Genomic DNA, 9,210 nt, shown 5'->3' on the forward strand with positions numbered 1-9,210 from the left:
CTTTGTGGAGAGATGGTGAAAGAGCTTATATTTCTGAGTTATCTTTTTCTCGTATCTAAATAATATCATGAAAAATACACTTGAAAACCACTGCTATCACCTACAGAATCAAGAATGGAGATCAGATTCACAGACCAGTTTATCCTTTATACAGCCCCCCCCCCCAAAGTAATAAAAATGGGAATATGGGGAAATGCCAAGGTGCAACATTCATTTGGGCAATATTTTTCAGAAACTGAGAAACCTTTTTCTATTAAAAGTTCCAGGGCGCCTGGGTAGCTCAGTGGGTTAAGTGTCTAACCCTGGATTTCAGCTCAGATCATGATCTCACGATTCATGTGTTCAAGTCCCACACCAGGGTCTGCACTGACAGCGAGGAACCTGCTTGGGATTCTCTCTCCTCTCTCTCTGCCCCTCCCCTGTGTGTGCTCTTTCTTTCTAAAAGAAAACATAATTAATTAAAAAAAAAAAAATCCCAAACAGGAGATGGATGCATTGAAACTAAGGAAGGGAATGGGAATTAAATAAGATAAACCTTTAGAGGGCACTACTTGGATTTCTTTTTCTTCTCCTAAAGTTTTCCAACGTTAAGACTATACTTTCAGGGATCATTTCTATAGTTCGTTACTAAAGTTTCCCAATGTTAGCGGATTGCAATGTGGACTTTCTTGTTTTTGCTTGGTTTAGTTTTTTCCATCTACCCTAGGGCTATGACGGGGACTTGGTGATAATGAGGTCATGTTCCACAGCAAAAGGTTAGGTCCTTAGAAGGTTTTTTAGTTTTTTCTGCCTTTCTCCGACTTGAGGGCCACCCCTCTAACGGAGCCACCACCACCACTCACCGGCTGTCCTGCCCTGGCTTCCATACTCGCCCTCTTTACTACCCTTTTCCACGCGGCAGCCTCTGGGCAGCGAGGCACCTCCTCTACCATGCCGCCTCCCACTTAAAAAATTTTTTTTAAGTTTGGTTTTTAGAGAGAGAGAGAGTGTGAGTGGGGTAGGGGCAGCGAGAGAGAGACACAGAAACTGAAGCAGGGTCCTGGCTCCGGTTTCTCAGCACAGAGCCCAATGCCACTCCAACTCACAAACCAGGAGGTCATGACCTGAGCCAAAGTCTGACACTCAACCGACTGAGCCAGCCAGACGCCCCATGCCACCTCCCACTTACTGCACTCTGTGCTTTTCCTTCTTGGCACCGTCCACAAGTTTGTAAACGTGTGCAGGTGAAATTATTTGACTAAAGACTCTGTCCCGCCTGACGGTAAGCACAGGAGGGCAGGGACAGCGCTGGGCAGAGAGCCCTCAGCGCCTGCTACACCGCGGGGAACCAGCGGCCGCGGTGCTGGCTGGCTGGGGGGCGCTGGATCCGATCACGTGTCTGTGGGGCGGAAGCGCAGGCAGGATAGGCTGCCAGGCACAGGCCATGGTCATGTGACCTCAGCTGGCCAATCAGAATTCCTTGCTGAGTTGTTAAAAAACTGAAGCTGTGAGGTGCCTTCTGTGTTGGCTTGGGATTTTCTAGAAGCGTATGCAGAGTGAAGAGTCAGGCGCGAGTGCGTTTTTGAGGCAAGGCTCCAGAAGCTTCGCAGGAGAAACTAACAAGGGAGAGGAGGAAGCAGGATGGGGAAGAGGCCAAGCAATGGCACAGGCAAACGTAAAAAGCCTTTGGAAGCTACCCCGGAGCCCTCTTCTGGGCTGTTGAGTTAGTGAGTGAGTTCTGACAGGAAGATTGGTCCAGGTAGCCCTTTTTTTCCCCCCTCCCATCTCCTTGCCTCCACCTGGAGTCTTGGGCTCTAGAGAAGAAGCTGCCACAGCCACCTGCCTGGGCTTTGGTTCTGGCTCACTTTTCATCCGTGTTATTAAACTCTTTCTGCCTTGGCTTTCCTCACCTGAACCCACAGATTTTGCATTTTGCTGTTTTCCATCTTTACTGGTAACCTGGCTCCAGATGTTAGAACCGCGTGTGCTCTCTGCTTGGTTCCGTGCGCTGCATCCCAGGCACGAGGTGCCTCCGTGGTTTCTATGCGTCTTGCTGGGAGAGCCAGGCTCAAAGACCTTACTCAACTCCACGACCCTCCGCTTACTTGAGCTTTTAAAAAATAGTTCATTTTATTGAAGGAAAAGCCCAGAATCTATTAAAATCTCTTGATACGTTTAAATTAACTAGAAACGTGGTAAGTTTCCCCCAATATTTTTATCTAAAGCAGCTTAAATGACTATGATGGGGGAAACAGCCCTTTTAAAATTCAGTGCTCCATTTCTTTCATGTATCTCCATCATTGATAATATAAAGTACCACATTAACGGCACATTTAATGCCAGGCTTTGTGCATTCACGTACAAATTTCATTCCAGGCTTGGGGAAGATAATTGCCCCAAAGTCACACAGCTGGTATGTGAAAGGCTTAGGTTCTAACTTGGGTCTCCTTGCCTCCAAATCCATGCTCTTAACTGTTTCACTCAACTTTTGCCAGTAATCATATCTCCTGGGCTGAATGCCAAGACCTAAATCCATAGGGATTTGGGGGTTGAAGGAGGAGAAAGAAAGTCAGTCTTTGGAAGTGCTTTGGAAATGGTTTCTACATAGCTGGGCAGAATTCCGTGACCAAAGGATCCCTTTGGTCCTTTACCACTTGTACTACAGTGTATTCATTCAACAAATACAAAACACGCCTTGTGTTAGGCACTCTTCTAGGCACTGGATGTTTGTTAATGAACAAAACAGACAAAAAAAAAAAAAAAAAAAACCCCACCAAAACGGAAACAAACAACAAAAAATACCACTGTGCTTGTTCACAGAGTTTACATTCTGGGACACAGGAAGGAGGCTGAGAAGGATGAGAGGCAATAAAATAAAAAATAAAAAAAAACCTAAGTAGATTTTGTAGTGAACATTATGGAGCGGGGATGGGGGAAGAAAGCAAAGGAAAGGAAATTTGTAGTCCATTAAAATAAGATGTCAGGGGTTCCTGGGTGGCTCAGTAGGTTAAGCATCAGATTTTGGCTCAGGTCATAATCTCATGGGTTGTGAGTTCAAGCCCCTCGTTGGGCTCTGTGCAGACAGCTCAGAGCCTGGAGCTACTTTGGAGTCTGTGTTTTCCTCTCTCTCTGCCCCTCCCCCACTCATGCTCTGTCTCTATCAAAAATAAACATTAAAAAAAATTTTTTTAAATAGGATGGTCAGGTTAGGCCTCCCTGAGAAAGTGACTTTTGAGCTGACTTGAAGGAGTTGAGGAGGTTAGGCATCTAGCTATCTTGGGAAAGAGTGGTCCAGGCATAGAAAAGAATCTGTGCAAAGGCCCTGAGGCATGTCCAAGGACTAGTGACAAGGCCAGTGTGGCTGGAAGTGAGGGTGATTAAAGATGATGACAGAGAAAAAACACTCACCCAAAAGGCCAGAAGTTCAGGGCACTATTTCATGTTCTGGTCTCTTGAAAATTCAGTAATGTATAAAGCCCTGGAGGTCTTTATGTAGTCATCATTTTTAGGATTCCAAATGAAAAGAATAATGTAGTCCAATGGTAATATATGGCAACTTCTGTTGCTCATTAAGCTGGTCCCATCCTACCCATCCACCCAACACCCACACTCGGTTTTATCTAGAAAATTTTTTCAAGAAGCTGGGGTCATTGGAAACCAGAAGAGCCAAAATTCCCCACCTCTCAGGCTATCTGCAGCTGCCACTTCTGTATACCTTCTCTCCCTACATACTTGGGGCTAGCCCCAAACCCAGGTCTTTCTGACGCTGACCTTTTACAAGAAGACTCTTAGAGAACTTCCACTTTGTTCTTGAGACCCTTCCCCACCCTATGGCCCATTCCGGGTAACTTCCTTATACCTGATTTTTAGCTATTGACCTGGTACCCCACCCTCTCTAGGACTCAGCTCATGCCTTGGTATTGTCAGCCCCCAGCCTGGCACATGTGCAACCTGCCAGCCTGCTTGGAAATCACAGTGATCTCTCAACTTACGGGGACTAGCCTTTCTCTAGGATCTGGGGCTCCCACTCAAGGCCTGGGGACCCTTACAAATGCTTCTTCCGGTTTGCTGAACCAGTCTTCCCCTATGCCTTCTACTTTATTGCTGCACTTACGTAGGCCATGTCACCTTCCTTCTTCACTGTGAATTCCTATTCATGATGATATACCCGAAAGGCCTACAGCAAAGTTGCGGGGACGTGTGCAAAGTACAGCAGAGAGCAGCTACTTGCCACTACTGACCACTGTCCAGCTTTTGCACACTTTGGTGCTCACATCCAACTAAGGCAAGCTCCAGGGGCGGGGGTCATTGACCAAGGGAAATCTGAGACCTGTGAGTGGAATAGGGAGTCCTGGGAGTACTAGATCAGATGGGCTTCAAATATTACAGGTCTTCTACATTTGTGGCAGAATTGTTTCAATTTTTGCTACAATTAATATATAGAAAGCCTTAGTTTTTAATTCCAAAACTCACACATGCTTTTTTTTTTTAAGTTTATTTATTTTGAGAGAGAGAGTGAGAGCACGCAAACAGGGGAGGGCAGAGAGAGAGGGAGAGAATCCAAGCAGGCTCCACACTATCAGTGTAGAGCCCAATGCGGGGCTTAAATTCACGAACCATGAGACCTTGACCTAGGCCCAAATCAAGAGTCCAAGGCTTAACTGACTGAGCCACCCAGGTGTCCCTCACACATGCTTATTTTTAAAAATTCACATAATCCTGAATCTTATAGATACTTCTTGCACCCTATTCTGATCTTTCTTCATTCCCAGCCCCACTCCCTCAGGATTACCTATTGTTAATATATTTGTCCGATGAAGATGCAAAGTCATATAATTTTTCTACTATATACACTGCTCTGCAATTTGTCTTTGTTTTTTAAATTGAACAGTATATTTCAGAACCGATTGGAGTTGTGTATCTGAGAAATATTAACACATATATCTATGACATGTTTTCAAGAGCTGCTTGATTCTATAGAATAAACATATTATAGTCAAGTAGCCTTTATTTGCTTAATTAGTATCCCATTAATGGATATCATAGGGGTTTTACTTTTATTTATTTATTTTTTTGCTATTGCAAACAATACTGCAATGCACGTTCTTTTAAATGTTACTTTGAACATATGCATGAGTAGTTATATAGAATAAATTCCTAGAAGTGAAATTACGGGATAACAACTGCCAAACTGCCTTCCACAGAGTCTGTTTACCCTCCTGCCAACAGTGTATCAGTAAGTGAGAAGATCAGGATTGTAAATATTTTTTACAAAGTACTTTTTCCAAGAAAGGGAGGCAGAATTGCCATTGGGAACTAACATCACTAAGCAGGAAAGCACCAACGTGTATCAGATCTCAGGGACAGGATCAGCCTATGATGAGCTGATCAAAATCAGGGGTAACAAAATCAGGGGCCAAGAGAGATACCAAGAAAGATGCAAGTTGGGGTTTGGTCTCGTTTCTTGAGGGGAATGGAGAGTTCCAACTTGTTCCAACTTAAGGTGGCTACGTGTAGAAAGGAGTCCTGCAAGGCTGGACAAGTGTGGCTGCGTGCAAATCTCACACTAAGTGCAGGTCATCCACTTTATTTAACTTATGGTAGGGAGCAAAGCAGAACCTTCTGCTTCCTGTGGCCCCATAGAGGTGAGCCTAGATTGTTTACAAAACACATTAACCCCACTGCTACTTTTCCCTGAGGGAACGTGACACACAGCCAAGCTCACAGCTTCAGTCTGGGGTTCGAGCTGCCTGTGAATACGACCCAGCATTTGGAGTCTTACACAGGAAGAAGGCAAAACCATGAGACTTAGAAGTCAGAGACTTGAGGTTAGATCTGCCTCTTAGCCACTGGGTGGCAAGTCACTTAAGTACTCTGAGTCCTTTTCTTGTAGAAAATTAGACCTCAAAGGATTGTGAAGATTTAACAGGATGTGAAACACCTGACACGATGGCTGGCCAGTAGCACTGCTCATATACCCTGTTTTGGAGGAACACATTCCGGATATCCTTTGACCACAGAATTAAATGCCACCTTTGAGAACCTAGGAGGAAATACGGAAATCTGAATGACACTCTCCGTGACAGTAACTCGAGCCTTAGATTCCTGAGCATCTGAGGAAAAGTAGAATTCTCAGCCTTTAACCAAGGACTTTGGAACAATGACTCCAAACAAGCACAAGCAAAATCCAACTTGGTTATCTTTTTTGTTTGTTTGTTTTTAGTGGATTTTATGGATAACAAGGTATAAATAAATTAAAAGCTTATTCCAATACAACACTCTTTAAAATGCTTCTATGGAAAAGGCAGCAAGTAGAGAAATTTTGGCAATATTTACTTCCCTTGACATTAATTTACATAACATAAAATGGATTTCAAAATATTTTCCCAAAATCATTAAAGGCAAACACAGCTGATGTTTGTGTAAAAAGTTACCTCTTTCTTACAAGTTTTGGACCTTCATAAAGAAATTTTTATACAAAAATAAGCTGGCATTAACTGGCTAATATTTTAGCAAGAGTCAGAAAGATCGTGGATAAATTCAGGAGTTTTTTTCCCCTTAAGTTGGTACACTCTGTAAGAGGTAAATGATTTCTAAGATTTACCACCAGAGGGCACTGATGCAAAAGTGAGTCACAAAGTCCCACGCAGTGTATTTGGTCTTGTATCACCAAAATGTTGCCCTTTAAACAAAATGCCCCTTTTATTTGAGCAAAACTTTGAATACAAATATCTCACACTAGCATTTACTGAAAGTAGAATGTCGAAGTACATGCGAATACTGACATAAACACAAATTATTCCGTAATAGTATTCTTAAGTGTTGTTATTGTCTTGTTAAAAGTAGAACATGACGTCAGTGAGGTGACTCAGTCAGTTAGGTTTCCAGTTCTTGACTTCTGCTCCTGTCATGATCTCGCGGTTCGTGGGAGGGAGCCCTACATTCGGGCTCCGTGCTAAGTGTATGGACCCTACTTGGGACTTTCTCACCCTCTCTTGGCCCCTACACTTTCATGCTTGCTGTCTCTCACTCCCTCTCAAAATAAATGAATTAACTTAAAAAAAAAAAGTAGAAGTTCATAACATTAAAAAATAGGGTGGAAACAAGAACATGTTCAGAATAACCAGGCACTCATCTATCGAGATTATTTCTGCATTCCTCCAGTTCTCACCGTTTATATCACTCCTTTGGGCTTCGTGTCTAATAAACTCCAGCATAGTATCAATACAAGCTTTAGGTATTAATCCCAGCTTTATCCCATAAGAACGTCTCCAGACCTCAGTTTTCTCACCTGTAAAATGGGAATAGTAATATTTACCTGGCAGAGCTTTGGTAAGGTATGGGAGATTATGCTTAAAATAAAGTCCCTAGCACATCATGGGTGCCTAATCCTTTCACTAGGATTATATATGAGATTTACACACACAAAGAAGTACTATTGTTATTCCTATAGTACAGACATGAAAACTAAGGTTAAATAACATGACAGAGGTCACAGAGCTAGTAAGTAGCAAAGAGGTTGACAAAGCTCATATTATCTTTACTTTCCACCCTGCTTCCCCTTGGAGGATAGAGGGTGGTGTGTGGGTATTCTGTATTATGTTTCTTTGTACCTCCAAGGCTGACAAACATAGTTGGTACTCACATGTCTGCTGGTGATGATGAATGTGCAGCTTCTTTAAAAAATGAGATGGGGCACTTGGGTGGCTCAGCTGGTTAACTGTCCAACTTCTGCTAAGGTCATGATCTCACAGCTCATGAGTTCTAGCCCCACATCAGGCTCTGTGCTGACAGCTCACAGCCTGGAGCCTGCTTCAGATTCTGTGTCTCCCTCTCTTTCTGCCCCTCCCCCACTCACACTCTGTCTCTATCTCTCTCTCAAAAATAAACATGTTTAAAAATGAGATAAAAATACAATTTGCTATGGGGTGCCCTGGTGGCTCAGTCAGTTGAGCATCCAACTTTGGTTCAGGTCATGATCACACAGCTCATGAGTTTATATCCTGCATCAGGCTCTGTGCTGACAGCTCAGAGCCTGGAGCCTGCTTCAGATTCTGTGTGTGTGTCTCTCTCTCTGTCCTTCCCCCACTCATACTCTGCCTCTCTCTCTCTCTCTCAAAAATAAACATTAAAAATTTTTTAAAAATACAATTTGCTCTGAAAAATCAAAATCAGAATAACTTTACCAAAGCACTGTATTGTTACCATTATTATAATCATCATTATCATTATGATTAAATGCATCACTGATTTGGCAGATTGTAGGGTAATGATATGCAGAGACTATAATTCAGTCTAAAAGATGCTAACGTTCCAGGAAAGAGAAAGAAAGGGAGGCCAAGCTAGTGTGCAGGTAGCTTAGGGTTTTTGGGGAGAGAGAGAAGCTAGACCTGTGCAGGTAAAGAAGTGAAGGGGAGCACTGAGACACGCACAGGTATGCTGGTCTGGGGCCCAGCAGGTAGCCACACCTAGATCCATGACACCTCCCCAGCAAGACCAAAAGAATGGTGTGACCCAAAGAGGCTTCATCCCCGAGGCCAGTGGGAAAGATGTAATCATCCTTTGCCCCTGGTCTCCGTGTGTCCATCCCTACCTCTGTCCCCATCATGGTTCCTTGCAATCAAAGACCATGTCTAGCCCATCTGTATATTCCCAACGCTAGGCCTAATAGCTTGTTCAGGAAGTCTCTATAGCCTGGAAAATTGAAGGCCCTGCACTCACCACCACCACCACAGGAAGAGGCTTATGCCAGCATCTGTCCCAAAGCATCAACATCAAGGGCTTTTAGCTGCAGCACCCTCAGAGCTCTCCTCAGAGCTCTGGGACCAGTGTTTTTCTTGCAGTAGGAAGCACAGGCTTGCTACTGCTACAGCAAGCCAGACAGAAGCTAATTACAGCAACTTGAACCTGCCATGACTAACATGCTTATTTGATTTCAGATGTTTCTTTGTTGACCCATAGAAATCAAATGCAGCAGCCTCACAGGCCAGGCCCCCACCACAGCCTTAGGAGCCATGTCTGTGTGCACAGCAATTACGTAGGCCCCACCTGAGCAGGGGTTGGCTCGCATGCTGATACCTGAAGCAGAACCCACTCTGGAAAGAGGTCAGCTCTTTAGGGAATGTGGTTCAACTTTAGCAGCAAATGAAAGGCATGAGGTTGGTCACGGAAGGCCCTTGGCCAGTGAGGGCTCTCCAGGGTGAAGGCTAATTTGTGGAAGTAATAAAGTAG

The 9,210-nt window shown here is 43.9% G+C and overlaps 1 pseudogene; it reads left to right on the forward strand.

Annotated features, from left to right (window-relative positions):
• The first annotated feature begins 589 nt into the window (after nt 1-589).
• Nucleotides 590-660, forward strand: LOC120244168 (annotated as a pseudogene).
• The last annotated feature ends 8,550 nt before the right edge of the window (nt 661-9,210 follow it).

Source organism: Hyaena hyaena, unplaced genomic scaffold (genome assembly GCF_003009895.1).
Source record: "Hyaena hyaena isolate Hyena2069 unplaced genomic scaffold, ASM300989v1 scaffold_372, whole genome shotgun sequence".
Classification (NCBI taxonomy): Eukaryota; Metazoa; Chordata; class Mammalia; order Carnivora; family Hyaenidae; genus Hyaena; species Hyaena hyaena.